Source organism: Podarcis gaigeae, assembly GCF_964106915.1.
Source record: "Podarcis gaigeae genome assembly, chromosome: 9".
NCBI classification, from domain to species: domain Eukaryota; kingdom Metazoa; phylum Chordata; class Lepidosauria; order Squamata; family Lacertidae; genus Podarcis; species Podarcis gaigeae.
Window position 1 is genome coordinate 21,525,368 of NC_139685.1, and position 16,171 is coordinate 21,541,538.

A 16,171-nucleotide genomic window follows, 5' to 3' on the forward strand; every position below is an offset into this window, starting at 1 on the left:
CAATTAATTTCTTTTTCTTTAGAAAGTCTTTTGAGCTATACTGGAGGCAGAATTAATCGGCTTTGCCTCTCTGTGTGTTTTCACATTATTTTATGGAGTCGCTTGCTCTTTGATGGTTTTACAACAGAGACCGTTGGTCTTGTTGCATTTATGCTGCTTGAGTGATTTCTCTTTTTTGAAAAATACGTCATGAGCCACTTTAAGACCCCACAGTGTTGAGTCCAAGGAATGGGGAAATTAAATAACCAAAAGAATGTATCTCGATGGGCAAATTCATGACTGTACCTTCCTCTAACAGTGCTGTTTTATAATACAATACTTCCATTCCATACATATTGGTGTAGTGGTTAAGAGCAGTAGTCTCGTAATCTGGGGAACCGGGTTCGCGTCTCCGCTCCTCCACATGCAGCTGCTGGGTGACCTTGGGCTAGTCACACTTCTCTGAAGTCTCTCAGCCCCACTCACCTCATGGAGTGTTTGTTGTGGGGGAGAAAGGGAAAGGAGATTGTTAGCCACTTTGAGACTCCGGAAGGGGAGTGATAAAGCAGGATATCAAATCCAAACTCTTCTTCTTCTTCCCAACCTCTTTGCCATTTTTAATTTCAGTGCGGCTTTGGATGAACACAAGCCATCCAGTAATTACCCAAAAGCTTACTTCTTGTGTTCTATATTCACACTGCTGCCACCTAAAGCTTCCAACCATGTTTGTTACCCCATTGCCACTCTTTTTTTGAAGCCCCTCAATGTTTTGGGGGAGTGGAGAGGTGGCAACGGTAGCTGTCAGGTGAATCTCCCATTTCTGTCAAAGAAGCAGGTGTGGAATGTTCTAGTGGGCTGTATTCAATCTACTCTACAGCATTTAGGAGTCTAGAAAGGTGTTGTCTACAGTCATACCATTGGTCTACCTAGCTCAGTATTGTCTATATGGCCTGGCAGTGGTACTCTAGGCTTTCAGTAAAAGGTATAATCTGAACTCTGCCTGGAAATGTCATATCCTCCAACATTTTTCCAATGAAAATAGGGATGTCCTATTCCATAATAATAATAATTTTATTATTTATACCTCACCCATCTGACTGGATTGCCCCAGCCACTATGGGCTGCTTCCAACATATATTAAAACATAATAAAACATTATTATTTTTTTTTAAAAAAAAAACCTTCCCTATACTGGGCGGCCTTCAGATGTCTTCTAAAGGTTGTATAGTTACTTTTCTCCTTGGCTTGGGGGTTGCCTAATTCCATACCCTCCAACATTTCTCTGATGAAAATAAGGATGTTCCAAGGAAAAGCGGGGCATTCCAGGATTAAACCAGGATTGTTATGTACTGAAGTTCTCACCCTGGGCCAGCAGGGGGATACTGTAGATAGTTATGGAAATAAGAGATCGAAAGTGACGTTCAGTGATTGGATAGTTTTAGAAAATGGTTACTGTTGCGTTCTAGTGGAGCTCTATATAAGCAGGCTGGCTGAAGTCTTCAGTTCAGTTCTGTCCTGGCCTGTGAATAAACAAGAGCTGTTTGAAGAATCGTTGTGTTGTCTGATATGTTCACCCACAACTTGACAAGGACGGCTTCCATAAATCCAGTGCTGTCCCTGGAAAATAGGGACACATGGAGGGTCTGAGATGTCAGGAATTGAAACTGGAAACCTGTGTGTTTGAAGCAGCTACAGCCCTCCCATTAAAAAAGAAAAGGAGGAGAAAATGCAATTTGTTGCAGTACATAAAATATTTATTTTGTTTTTAATTTTAGCATTTAAATTTTGTTTTTAACTTAAAAGCCTATAACAACATACAATCTAAATCAGCTTACTCATGTTGCACCTAAGGCTGCACCCCACCTAAGCACATCTACGAAGGCTCAAGACCCTTTGAACTCATCGGGACGTACGTCTGAATAAATATGCGCTATCAAGATGGCCGCACGCCAGAGTTCAGAAGCAAACTCCCCAGCTTATCTTGATAGACCAGCGTTCAAATGCATTATGGCCATATGCCTTTCAAAGAGTTCAGAAGCAATCGCCTCTCCTTATCTTGACTGCCCAAGCAGACGGCCCAAAATTGCACTCTAAATATAGCCGCGCGTCTTTAGGAGTTCTTGATAGCGCAGCGTTCAAAATATGCCCGTATGCCTTTGGTTCGGCTGCATCAAATTTCAGCTTTATGACAACAATTATTTATACTCCTTCAGTAGATTTCTCCAGCCTGCTAAAAGAGCTGAAGGGAAGGGGGGCAAAGAAAGCATATAAATGATTGATTATTTTCAGGGCCACATATACAGGCCCGTTTGCCTGATTCCTGCGATGATGCTGTGAGACTGAATGCTTTCTGATGTTCATGTTGCTCAGAACTGGAGGGCAACACCAGTCACTGTCTTTTGTGAGATGGATGGCTGTCATTACTACTATGCATCTACTGCTTACGGTTTAAGATGCCTAATATACATGCCGCATGGCCTATTGCTTCATTGAAAAATGAACCTCCTTAAGCGGCATCGCTCAGGTAGTTCTTTTTTCCCTGGAATGCAGTGTGTCTGTGTTTGCCTAATGGGAATGATAGATCCCCATTCAGAATGCAAGCGGCATAATGATCACAGTGTCCACCTTACAAGAGGAATCACATTTATCATGCATAGAAAGAGCCAAGCGAGAGGAGATTCCAGGCTTGCTCACTCTGCAGTGTCTTGAATGGGGAACTAATTTAAAATGAAGAAAGCAAAGCTACATCTCCACCGCCAAGAATACAGTATTATACAAGTAGATTTTTCTTCTTCTTTCTAAATTCCATTAAGGGTATATAAGACTGCCACTCAGGGCTCGTTTGGAATGTACTAGTTAATTCATTCTACAGTGGTACCTCGGAAGGGACGCGGGTGGCGCTGTGCGTTAAACCACAGAGCCTAGGACTTGCCGATCAGAAGGTTGGCGGTTCGAATCCCCGTGACGGGGTGAGCTCCCATTGCTCGGTCCCTGCTCCTGCCAACCTAGCAGTTCGAAAGCACGTCAAAGTGCAAGTAGATAAATAGGGACCGCTCTGGCGGGAAGGTAAACAGCATTTCCGTGTGCTGCTCTGGTTTACCAGAAGCGGCTTAGTCATGCTGGCCACATGATGCGGAAACTGTCTGCAGACAAACACCGGCTCCCTCGGCCTATAGAGCGAGATGAGCGCGCAACCCCAGAGTTGGTCACGACTGGACTGGACCTTTTACAGTGGTACCTCAGGTTACATATGCTTCAGGTTACAGACTCTGCTAACCCAGAAATATTACCTCAGGTTAAGAACTTTGCTTCAGGATGAGAACAGAAATCACCTAGTGTAGTGGCGGTGCTGTGGCAGCAGGAGGCCCCATTAGCTAAAGTGTTGCTTCTGATTAAGAACAGTTTCAGGTTAAGAATAGGATGCGGCGCTCATCTTGCTTCAGGCCGAGGGAGCCAGTGTTTCTCCACAGACCCAATAGAACCATTTCTGGACGTGGAGCCCTCTGTTTAGCAGTAGTACCAATACCTTCAAATCTGGAAAGTGTGTTTTCAAGGCCTGCAGCCACATAGGCCATGGCAGCTTCCCATTAAGAAATATTTCCCCTCCATTTATTTATTACCCAACAGCTTGATAGCTTGTGAATTTTGTGACAGATTCCCATGACATTAGTCATGGCTAGCACCATAACCCCTCTTCCCTGATCAGTGTGTTGACAATGTCTCATCTCATCTCTGTCTGAACTTACACCCATGAGGTTCATTACATAAATTATGTGTCACTGTTTTTCAGTTCACAATTAACAAACATCATGTGATTTTGAATCAGCTATTTGCAATCTGAATGCCTGTTTTCTAAAGGAGCAAACAATTTTAAGATATCAGTTTTGTGAATTGATATTTTAATTCACATCTTTGAATAATGTTTTTTGTGTGTGACTAAAACATTAATGCACATTAAACTAGGTTAACCAGAATAGTTTATGACTCCTATTAAACAGGCTGCTGGCCTGTGCTATGGCTGCCTACGTAGTAGTACATACATCTTTTATCTCTACCTGGGCCACTTATTTGCCATAAAAAACTCCTCATGGATTGTCTCAAATAAGATTAGTCTCCATTAGTGGTAATGGAGGGATGAATAAGTCTGAGAGGTCATTACAAATATAGACATTGGCCAGCAGTTTATTCTTGTTTATCAACTTCGTAATCCATGATTACTAAGAGTCTTGAAAAGGACAACTCAAGCTCACCAAGCTCATTACGCTTGCAGGTTGTCCTTTGGTCTGAGTGCACAGCTAAAAGCTTTGGAGGTCTAAAAATGGAATAATGCATTATCTTTACACAGTTATTTTTGTTGCCGAGATACCCCTTATCCTTTAACTATTGAATGAATGAGCAACATACACTTTAATGGACATGTCTGTTTAAATTTTCTTTTACTGACTATCAGTTTTGCCTCAGTTGCCTATACGGTGTGTGTGTGTGTGTCTTGCTATGGACAAGTGAGAAGAGGAAGGTGTGACTGGTTTGCTACATACCAATAATGGAAATAATGACAACTTGCATATCAACAAAGACTCTCCTCCCTGAAAGAGAGGGGAGTGGTTGTGGACGGGAGCCCAAACACCGCTCCTAGCAGGGGGCGTCGCCCCCTGCCTCCAGCTCACCTGGCTGGCACTCACGCCCCCCCCCGGTGGCCGTCCAACCAGGTGCCACGGGGGGGGGGGCGTGTCCAGCAGCCTTTATGCTGCAGTGCCAGCCATTTCCCTGGCCTCATTTCTCTTTGTCGTCCTGTGCGAGTCACCCACCCTCCACTCCCTTTGAGTTAGGGCTTAGGTCATTGGCCTTGCTATGGACCTTAGGTTGGTCGCCCCGGTTGCCCGGGGGGGCCTGGTAGGAGTTTTTTCCATTTGGCATTAGGCTTTTTGGTTTCTTCGCCTACCTCGTAGCAATCGTCACAACTTTTTGGTGGTATTGGTGGGTAGGTTAGGCATTGGAATAATGTGGTGTGGTGTGTCGAAGTGCTAGGTGTGGCCATCGCCTATGCCTTCAATGTCTAGGGGTATTCCATTAAAGGAATCTGGCGGTCGGGTATTCCGTCCGAAGCCTGCTTGGCGGGAGGCCATGGCACGACCCTCGGTGACATCAGGGGTGAGCCTATAGTTGGATTAGCATCAACAGGTGATGAACCCCTGGTGAATAAACCCACTTGTTTCGCGATCCAATGCCTAAGCCAATACCTTTTCATTGCTGTAATCAATAAAGTTGTGGCCTTTTCTAGCCCATTAACCTTATATCATGTGTCCCTGTGTCTTCATTTTACTTCGCGGGGGTCGGGTCCTCGAACCACAACAGCCTGTTATACTCTGTGCCCCTTGGAAAATCTCTTATGAGCAAAGTAGTGCTGGGCTGGTGCTGCTCTGAAGGCGATATATGTGTGAAAAGTTGAGGAGACTGAAGAACCAGGCCAGAACCATTGGCTTTATAGGACTATAGGCTCCTCGTGTCAGCTGAACCCACAAAACGGATCAGCTGACACAAGGGATCAATATCTACATTGTGGCAATGACAGCTCAGCCTGGAGTGGGCTAACAGTCACTTCCTCTAGCAAAATGGCGCAGAGGTTCAAAGTGTTAAGGTGCCTGGATCCTACAGCTCGAAACTCAGGCTCCTTGGTGCATTACAAATAGTATGTGTGCTGACAAAGGTCCGTATAGTTAAAACTATGGTTTTCCCAGTCGTGATGTATGGAAGTGAAAGCTGGACCATAAAGAAGGCTGATTGTTGAAGAATTGATGCTTTTGAATTATGGTGCTGGAGGAGACTCTTGAGAGTCCCATGGACTGCAAGAAGATCAAACCTATCCATTCTTAAGGAAATCAGCCCTGAGTGCTCACCGGAAGGACAGATCCTGAAGCTGAGGCTCCAATACTTTGGCCACCTCATGAGAAAAGAAGACTCCCTGGAAAAGATCCTGATGTTGGGAAAGATTGAGGGCACAAGGAGAAGGGGACAACAGAGGACGAGATGGTTGGACAGCGTTCTTGAAGCTACCAGCATGAGTTTGACCAAACTGCAGGAGGCAGTGGAAGGCAGGAGTGCAAATGACTAAACAACAACAAATGTATTGAAGTTCTCACCCTGGCCACCAGGGGGTATTGTGTATATAGTTTTCACTCAGGTCCACGTAAGTTAATTTAGGCAGAAAACCCTGGGCTGTTGTTGTTACAATGTTGACAGCCTATAAAAGCAGGCCGGCTGAGCTGAGTTCAGTTCAGTTCAGTTCAGTTCCAGCTTACTTATAGAGAACTACTTGAAGAAATCTGTGTTGCCTGCTATGTCCACCCACTACCTAATAGTATGGAAAACAGATTTCTGCTATTATTTTCTATGGTCTCCCCTCTGCATAAAGAAAGTGAACAATCCTATTTTCAGTTGATGGGGGGCAGCTTCTTTCTTAATCATAATAAAAAAGTGGGAAAGAAATCAATAAAAACAAGCACCCTTAAAAGTGGAAGAAAACTGTGGAAAGTGAAGGAAGGGGTGAGTGAACCTCTGGCTTCCCTATCTTTTAAGGACACTGAGAGCTGATTCACACCATACTAGACTTGGCTAACGTGCTGCTCACTGAACTATTTGGTCTAGTCCCATGTGTAGTGTAATGAAGTAGGATTAAACTCACCCAAGAGCACAGATCTACTTCTGAGATTGGGAGCTTGTAGTGTTGGTGGGCTCCACACTCAAAGTTGGTGCCATGGCACCCACAGAGGCCTTTATTGGTACCCTCAGGTAGAGGCCCCATAAATTATTGAGATTTCAATCATAATTTAGAAATTATAAGTCCTCCTGGAAAAAAGGTATGAAGTGCAATGTACAGGTACCCTTCTAAGCAATTTCTGTGTAATAAATTCGCCTGGCTTCTCCAGCTTGTCAGTGTTCTTAGTCAAGCATTGAAGGAGATAAAGAACTACACAACTCTTAGGAGACATCTGGAAGCAGTCCTGTGTCAGGAAGTTTTCAAATGTTCAATGTTTTGTTATGTTTTTATGTGTGTTGGAAGCCGCCCAGAGTGGCTGGGGCAACCCAGCCAGTTGGGTGGGGTATAAATAACAAAATTATTATTAAGTCAAAATTAACAGGGCTGTTGGGTCAGCAGTGGGTCTCCTGCTAGGGTTTGGACCATGTCTGGTATCCAGTGATGATAATCCCCAGTACTCTGAGTCCAAGAATGTACATGTAGAAGCCCAAGACAATCATATATAAAGATGTGTGCCCTGCCAGGTAAGTAAAAAAAAAAGACAAAATTAACATATTTCTGTACGCAACAACAGCAGCGAGAATGTTGGTAGTCAGTCACTGGAAATGAAATTATATTCCAACAAAGGGGGAATGGATAAGTAAACTTTGTGAGTACCTGGAATTAGCAAAATTGATGGATTTAATAAGGCATAAATCAAAAATTATAATTCAGAAACAATGGAAATGTTTAAATGATTATTTATACAAGCAGGGCTCAAATACGAAAGTTTGGTTGTATCTAGACTAACCTTGTGAAGAATACAGAGAACATAAAGATTTGATTGATTATGAAAGAATTCAAGGAAGGGAAATGACTGAAGAACAGATGTAAATGTGAGGAAGATAACTAAGAGACATGAATGCGGTGAATGCGGTGGAAGCCTTTTAAAACATTTTAACTAAGATTATATACTGTGGTGTTTGAAGCAACAATTTGGTAATATTTTCTTTTTTCTTCTTTTCCTTTTCCTTTTGTCTGTTTCTTATAAATTTTCTTCTTCTTTTTCTTATTCTCATTTTGGAAAATATGTATATAAGGGTGTTTACAGTGCTATGTATTGTTTTTTGTTCTTTTTTGTTGTCTTTTTACTGAATTTTTTTTTGTTAAAAAATAAAAATAAAATATAAAGATGTGTGCCATTTAATGACCCTATACACTTATTGGGTTCATGCCTTCATTAAGAACACTGAGTTCTCTTGTCTCTCCCCCCCCAAACACTATAAAAGGCAGTATTCATGCATGGAGTTATTGCTGGTTATAATGCTAGCACTTCTGTCCCAATTTCTAATGTCCCTTTTACACTTCAGTACCTTGTGTTATATAATGGTGAATTTTTTTAATCAATATAATGTCATGCTATATTTTTTAACAACCTAGTGACACACTATATTTTGCATGAGCAGTAAACTTCTGCTAGATTCCAGTAGATTTCCAGAAGTGGCTTTTATGGCATGTGAAAGATCACATAAAATGCAAAAACGATCAGGCAAGGAGACATCATGAAGACAGGATAAAGTGCCTTCTGAATGCAGCCAAAGTGAATTAAGGTATCAATAAAATTAGCGCAAAAATAGCTATTACATCTGTGTCTAAGAGATGAAATATTCCCCCTGCTTGCCACAAAGCGGCTTTATTGATGGGAGCTAAGCACATTGATTTTCATCCTTTCTGCCAATCTGTCAATTCCTATTTCCTCATATTTGGAATAAATTAAAATAAAAAACTCAAGAGACTTATTTGACAAGTTCAGAAAGCTTATTGAAGTGCTTTTCTGTGGGATGGGTTTTAATTGGTAGAAGAGGATATATTAATTGCAATTTATCCTTCCAGGTGTGGGTTGAACAGACTTCTAAAATCTCACCATTGACAGAAAAATTAAAAGCATAGGAATTAAGCTGTAAAACCTAGTTTTGATCAAGTCCAGCTATGAAGTAAGCTGACTCCCCTTTCTTACCGCACTTAACAAAGAATCAGACGACAACTTGGGAAGTAAGTTTAAAAATATAAACTTACTTATAATCTTGCATTGGTTCACAGCAATGACAGCAGTAAAAATTATACAGGCAAAAGATCGTATTTTTCCATCTATAAGATGTCCCCATGTATAAGACTATTTTGGGGGACTCAGATTTAAGAAAATGGCCTCAGCATTATCTGTGTATAAGACGCCCCCTAATTTTTGACGTAATTTATTGGGGGGGACCTAGTCTTATACACGGAAAAATACGGTACTTAAAGTTACAGTACAGCTTGCTTCAGGCATCTGCCTGAGCTGGAGCAAGCACTGGGCATGTCTGCCCTCATGACTGGTCAAAGAGAAAGAGGGGAACAGGAAGTACTCTATGCTCCTTCCTCTCCAGGAGAGAAAGGATAATGACATCACACAGAGCCCGCTCTACCAATTGGATTTCTATAGTCTTGAGTATCTGCCTATCAGCAAAACTCCTCTATGGACGTATCTCCTTTTCATGCTAACTAGCAAGAATATGCATTTGATAGGTTTGGCTGCTTATCTCCCACATTTTCATTCTCCTAATTATCAGAATGCCAGGGTGAGGGAATGCTTAGCATTAGGATGGACAGAGTGTCATGAGCTTGTATATTGCAAAGGTGTGTGTATGCACAGGTGTAGAGCATATGCATTTTTCACAGACAGGCAGACATACTGTATCCTTTGCAAAATTCCTACCAGTGGAAGATCATCTACCACCTGGTGCTAAGAATGAAAGCCAAGATGGTATCTGCAGTCGCCCTCTCCTGTAGAGCACATTGATCACATTGGGTGTATAAGGGGGGTGAGATGATCTTTCAGAGGGATCCAATCGAAGGAGCTTATTCAGATATGCCCAAGGCCAGTGACATGTTGTTTTCTTTGAAGGACAGTGGTCACAAATGATGGCATACCACCAATGATGTAAAAAGGTTTTCCCATGTGATCTAAGAGACGAAACTTCATTGGGGAGGTGGAACTAATTATGCAGTTCCTTAGATTACAGCCTTACCACATGATGGGTCATGTTAAGAGAATAGAGTCACTCCCAGAAGTTAGCTTTTCCTGACTTAAAGCACAATCTCATGAGTTCTGTCCAGAACCCATGGACAGATTACCTGGAAAACCACACCTTGAATGCAGATGGTTTGTGTTTTTCTTAATAAGCTCTGTAAAACATTCCTAACATTCCACAATATTTTGAAGAGATGGCCATAATCTAAAGAACCATGCATTTCTTTTCCCCCTCCCCCCAAATGCTACATGATTAAACCTGTTCTGAAGGTGAGGGCATTTTCACAAAGAGTTTGTAACCTGGAGTTCTGTCTTTTAAAGGAGAACTGTCAAGAATATCACCGGGCATATTCAAATCTTTTTGGCTTGCCTGAAATAGATATCTGGATCATCTCTACAACACATGCTTTTGCTTACAGGTTAACATCGGAATTTTGTCTGAGCAATGAAAATGATCACGGGGTTGGAACAACTCCTCTGTGAGGAAAGGTTGCAACATTTGGGGCTTTTTCGTTATTTAGGTAAATAAGAGGGACATAACAGAGGTGAATAAAATTATGTGTGACATGGAGTAAATGGATAGAAAATGGATACCAGAACCCAACAAAACTAAATGTTGGGAGATTCTGGGAGATACTTAATCTTACCCATAGGTAAACTATGGAATTTGCTTCTCAAAGACGAGGTGATGGCTACCAACTTGGGTAGCTTTCAGAGAGCAATAGACTAATTCATGGAGAGTAAAGCTATCAGTAGGAACGCGGGTGGCACTGTGGGTTAAACCACAGAGCCTAGGGCTTGCCGATCAGAAGGTCGGCGGTTCGAATCCCCATGACGGGGTGAGCTCCCGTTGCTCAGTCCCTGCTCCTGCCAACCTAGCAGTTCGAAAGCACCTCGAAGTGCAAGTAGATAAATACTGGCAGGAAGGTAAACGGCGTTTCCGTGCGCTGCTCTGGTTCGCCAGAAGCGGCTTAGTCATGCCGGCCTCATGACCCGGAAGCTGTACGCCGGCTGCCTCGGCCAATAAAGCTAGATGAGCGCCGCAACCCCAGAGTCATCCATGACTGGACCTAACAGTTAGGGGTCCCTTTACCTTTACCTTTAAAGCTATCAGTAGCTACCAGCCACACTATGTTCTTCCTCCGGTGCGCAGAGTGCCTCTGAGTGTCAGTTACTTGAAATTACAAGTGGGAAGAATGCTGTTGTGCTTAGGTCCTATTTTGAGGGTTCCTGTAGGCATCTGATTGGCTACTGTCAGAACAGGAAATTGGATTAGATGGTTCTTTAGCCTAGTGCTGCAGAGCTCTTCTTCGGTTCTTATATATCTAAATGTAAAAATTCACTGGATACAAATCATGGCCTTTCTGTATAGATACAGAAATCTGGGCAACTGATTTTAACTGATGATCCATGATAAATCACATTAAAGGATTCCCTACATCCTGATTCTCAACATGAGATTATTGCATCTTAAAACCAATGTGGATCTTTCCTCAAATGTAATACATTTTACACTAGACCAGCCATTTCAGCTTGGGATACTTAAAATATATCTTCGTTAATTTCACCCTGGCATCCTTATTTAATGAGCTTGTCTTAATAACAAAAATTTATGGATGCTTCATTCTTTCTCTGTGTATGGAATGATTTGCATCAGAGAATAAACTGCACCGAACTATAATGAAGCAAGTAGGATGCTGGTCTTAGGCAGCCCAAATATCAGAGTATTCTCTCCCCCCCCCGCCCCCATCAGTCAAATCATGAGGGGAAGATATTCTAAAAATGTAAAAATGATTGTCATTCTAAAATATAACAGAGGCACCATGTGGTCCCAGCAGACAAAAAAGCGCATGAATTTGGTGTGACTGAAGTGGTTTCCTAACGGAAAGCGCAGATGCTTTAATTGTGCTAATCAGTAAAACCATCTTTTTGAAGTTTCTCAGTTGAATCAGTCATGTTGTGCTCTGCTACCTGGCTCCTAACATGATGCGGCTGAGGACAAATGCTAGGAGGCATCTGTAGCAGAACAGGAAGGAAATCAAAAGGATGAGATTTCAAGGGAAGCAGGACCGCCAAATAGTCTAATATTAAAGGCACTTCATGACCAGTGTTGGTCAGTGACATAACATTGTTCACTGTCAGGTCCTGATATTGAAACTGGACTTAAAAATTAAAACATAGCAGAGCAATTCAACCCCTTCTCCCTGCTTACACTGGACTGGTAGAAGAAGAAGAGTTTGGATTTGATATCCCGCCTTTCACTCCCTTTAAGGAGTCTCAAAGCGGCTAACATTCTCCTTTCCCTTCCTCCCCCACAACACTCTGTGGGGTGAGTGGGGCTGAGAGACTTCAAAGAAGTGTGACTGGCCCAAGGTCACCCAGCAGCTGCATGTGGAGGAGCGGAGACGCGAACCCGGTTCCCCAGATTATGAGACTACCGCTCTTAACCACTACACCACACTGGCTCTCTGGTAGTGTGGCACACATTGCAATGAGGTGTTTCTCTACTCGGTTTACCCAGGTAACCTGGCTGCCAGCAGCATCACACAAGTCACACAAGTCACTCCACCAGTGGCAAACCTCCCTGAACATGCATGCGGGTGGGAGGTGGGAAAGCTGTGAAATGGGGCGTTCTGATGGCACAGGGCTGCCATGGGATCCAGGCAGATTGCTTTTCCATTTGGACTTGATCTCCCCCTCCTCTCCCCTTCTGCTCCGGCTGGGATGGGGGAGGCATTTGATTTAAATTCACCTTTAAAGGAGAACCTATCAAATCTGCCCTTTCTGGAACAACGTGTGAACCAAAGCATAGCCATTCTTCAAAATTCACGCTTCACTGAATTTTGCAATGCATTTCTCCAGCCAAGGAATATATTTGGAAATGAGATACAAATGTGCAATGTGTTGCGGGAAACGGCTTTGCAAAATTGCATATAGAAATGTGTTTAGTAGGAGGTATTTGCACTAAAATGCTGGTGAATTTTCATGATATAGAAAAATAGAATGTAGAGTTGGAAGGTTCGTGTCGTCCAACCCCCGGCAATGCAGGAATTTCAACTAGTTCACAGATTACCATCCAATGTCTGCTAAAAACCTCCAGTGAAGGAGAGTCCACCATCTTCAGAGGGAATCCATTCTACCACCAAGCAGCTCTTATTGTCAGAGAGTTCTTCCTGATGTTTAGTCAGAATCTCCCTTCTTGTAAGATGAATCCATTGGTTTGCCACCTACTCTCCAGAGCAGGAGAAAGCAAGCTTGCTCCATCTTCCATGTGACAGCATTTTTAGATGTCTAAGGATGGCTATTATATCTTCTCTCAGTCTCCTCTTTTCCAGGCTATATCTCTATATCTCTATACAGTGGCACCTCGGGTTACTTTATTTATTTCTTATATTTCTATACCATCCTTATACAGTGGTACCTCGGGTTAAGTACTTAATTCATTCCAGAGGTCCGTACTTAACCTGAAACTGTTCTTAACCTAAAGCACCACTTTAGCTAATGGGGCCTCCCGCTGCTGCCGTGCCGCCGGAGCACGATTTCTGTTCTCATCCTGAAGCAAAGTTCTTAACCTGAAGCACTATTTCTGGGTTAGCAGAGTCTGTAACCTGAAGCGTATGTAACCTGAGGCACCACTGTATCTGCAGATTGCTGAATATATGTGAGAAACAGAATTTAAGATTCGAAAGAATGAGAAAGTGAGAGAACCAAAGTTATCAGATTCATCCCTCCTTAGCTGTGGCCATCAAGAACATCTGGGCTGTATATTGTGCTGTGACTCCACTTTTCTCCAGAACCCTGACAGTGGTAGTGCAGCGTTAAAGTAAAGGTAAAGGGACCCCTGACCATTAGGTCCAGTCGTGACCGACTCTGGGGTTGCGGCGTTCATCTCGCTTTATTGGCCAAGGGAGCCGACGTACAGCTTCCGGGTCATGTGGCCAGCATGACTAAGCCGCTTCTGGCGAACCAGAGCAGAGCACGGAAACGCCGTTGACCTTCCCGCCAGAGCGGTACCTATTTATCTACTTGCACTTTGACGTGCTTTTGAACTCCTAGGTTGGCAGGAGCAGGGACCGAGCAATGGGAGCTCACCTCATCATGGGGATTCGAACCGCTGACCTTCTGATCGGCAGGTCCTAGGCTCTGTGGTTTAACCCACAGTGCCACCCACGTTAGTTAGTTGCAGCCTAAAAGTGCAATCCTAACCATGCCTGCTCAGATGAAAGCCCTATTGAATTCAGTGGGGCTTGCTTCCAGGTAAACTGGGTCAAGATTGCAGCCTAAAGCAACAATCGTTTTCTTTCCTTTTCAAGATTAGGAAAATAATATTTAATGGAATGTTAAATGGCACCCTCCTCAAGTGATTATCAGGGTGTGAGTCTCCTGTTGGTTCCACACTGAGCATGCAGCACACTGCTGGCTCTGTTGGATGAATGTTTTCTAGTGAGTACTTTTTGGCCAAGCCGTACTTTTTCACACACACAATGCTTTCAATTCTCTGGCTTGTACTTTTAGCTAAGTTCAAACCTGAAATCAGTTGCCTGTGTTACTGGTGGAAAAATGGCTCGGCTAACAATAATGAAACATGAAGGCGTGAGGAAAATCAATAAACCTGTGAAGAAACTTCTTCCTACTGCATTGTTACAAAGGCAAAAATAACCTGTGTTCCACATCTTTATGTACCTTCATAACAGTCTGATACAAAACACAGCAGAACACCCATTTCATCTTGATTATTGGAATCAGGTGATTATCTGCAGTCTCTTTCTGTTTCCCTGTAGGCTCAGATTTTAACTCCTCATAATCTATGTCTTCATTTTCTTGAGCTTTTGCTTATAGAAATATTCCCTTCCTCCTCCAGGCCTTGATTTCCAAAATTGTGGATTTCCCCATCCTTTATCCCAACCCCAACCCCGGAAAGAAATGAGTAACATTGCCCACAAAGCGATTGCTAATATTTTGCATTTGTCATAACATATTCAGTACTTCAGAGACACTCACATATCAGGGGCGCCAAGTCTGTTTCACACACTACACACCAAGGCATCTAAGGTCACCACCAATTGACGACTCAACAGGGAGTTGTCGCAATCACAGCACCCCTATTGAGTAGCTCTTTGCAGACACTCAGAACGGGGAAATTGCACTTGGAAGACTGTGCCTGAACCTGCATGTGTTCTTTGGAAGGTCTGAGAAGCTATGCATGCTCATTGAATGCACAAAGTTCTCCTGACAAGAGCTTTGGATTTAAGGGTTTGCAAATGTATATAGGCCGCATTCACACTAGAGACGGGAGATAAATTTGATTCAGTTCTTGTCTAAAGGTGAACCTATCTAATATACACTTTCCAGAACAATATGCAAACCAAAGAACAACTGTCCTTAAAAATTCACATTTCACCAGTTATTTTAGTGCAGTTCTTCACCCCTGCTGTCAGTCCGGGCAAATTTGCCTCAACTGCTTCCTAACTGGAAAGACTCAGGTTGGTCTCTCCCAGCTAGATTTGGGCAGGAGGACTCAATGGGACAGGATGGCTTGGCCTCCCCACCTTTTTTCCATTTTTTGCCTTGCAGTGCCTTCTACCCAGACACTGAGGTCCAGCACCGAGGGCCTTCTGGCGGTTCCCTCACTGTGGGAAGCCAAGTTACAGAGAACCAGGCAGAGGGCCTTCTCAGCAGTTAGTGGCACCCACCCTGTGGAGTGCCCTCCCACCAGATGCCAAAGAGAAATACAACTACCAGACTTTTAGAAGACATCTGAAGGCAGCCCTGTTTAGGGAAGCTTTCAATGTTTGATGCATTACTGTATTTTACTGTTTTGTTGGAAGCTGCCCAGAGTGGCTGGGGAAGCCTAGCCAGATGGTTGGGGTATAAATAATAAATTCTTCTTCTTCTTCTTCTTCTTCTTCTTCTTCTTCTTCTTCTTCTTCTTCTTCTTCTTCTTCTCCCCTTCCCTCAATAGTGTGGGCTTTGGCTAGCCACCATTTTCCAGGGCTAAGTAGGATTTTGTGAGGAGCCCCTGGTAGGCACCTGGGACTCTGATTTTGCCTGCTTCACACTGTAGGGTATTCTCTTTTGATTCGATGCAGTTATGCTGTTTGGTATTCACCCAGGGCACTTAAGGAAAAGTAAATCCTTAATTCACTGCCACTTTGAGGTATTATGAGGGTAAGGGGCACCCATGAGCCTGTTTCCTGGTTTGTGTGCCATGGTCAACCAACTGGGCCAGAAAACGCAGGTTGGGCTTCGATTGTCCAAGGCTCACTCAACAAGGAGTGAAACACTTCTCCCATTCTGAGAGCAGATAATGTGGGAACCTACATGCTCAGGGGATGCAGGATACTTTCCTCCTCCTTATTGATTCCCCTGCCTGTACCTAATCATCTGGC